This window comes from Dipodomys merriami, unplaced genomic scaffold (genome assembly GCF_024711535.1).
Source record: "Dipodomys merriami isolate MVZ:Mamm:240054 unplaced genomic scaffold, mDipMer1.0.p SCAF_1908, whole genome shotgun sequence".
NCBI classification, from domain to species: Eukaryota; Metazoa; Chordata; class Mammalia; order Rodentia; family Heteromyidae; genus Dipodomys; species Dipodomys merriami.
This window is the reverse complement of record NW_027203280.1, coordinates 83,110-84,008: the sequence shown is the minus strand read 5'-3', so window position 1 is coordinate 84,008 and position 899 is coordinate 83,110.

Below are 899 nucleotides of genomic sequence, written 5' to 3'. Positions count from 1 at the left end.
GGTACAATCAAAGCAACAGGTAATCTTTCCTTCCTGAGGGGATTTCCTGAATCCAGGACATATCTCACTGCAGACAGAGTGAGGAGGCTGAGAACAATAAGATATTTGTCAGTAAATGTATAGAATTTTACATAACACTAAAAAGTCCATTGATTTAAAGAATAGGATTATTAAGGATATAATTGTATGAACATAACTCTAATAATGCAGTTATAGATTCCACATCATATATCAAAAGTGTTATGTAGTATATACTTAGTCTCTATCTAGCCTGAACTACTGAGAAGTGTCTGACCTTTAAAAGACAGAGGATAATGATGGGAAAGTAGGTCCTGGTTGACAGCCTTCTAGAATTTCCTTGAATTCATAATATACTATGTAGTCTCCTTCTCATCTGTGACATGTTGAGTAACAAGGAGAAAGAATCCTCTTGATGCTTTAAAAGTATGCTATAAGATAAATCACAGGCCTCATCTTTATAGGGTTATATGAAGCCCAGGCCCTTCCAATATTCTTTTCATCTATCCAGTGCCATGCATTGAAAATCTGTTCATACAAGCTCTTTCACTGATTGCTCTCTCCACAGATCATTAAGTAGCAAGACAACAAACCATTGAATGGATTCTCCACAGAAGGGAGCAAAATAACTCTTTAAAAGAATTAAATGTTTCCTCTGATACTTTCTCTTAGCATAGAAACCAGCTAAGCAAAATACAATTTACATTTTATGATAACATTCTAAATAAACATTGAACAACACGCTTTTAACTTTTTATTTTTTGGGTGCTTAACCTAGAGATAAAAATCTGTATCTGGCCACTGTCCTTGAGGCTGTTTTGCTCAAGGTTACCACTCTACCACTGGAGCCATAGCTCCACTTGATCTTCTTGGTAGTTAAT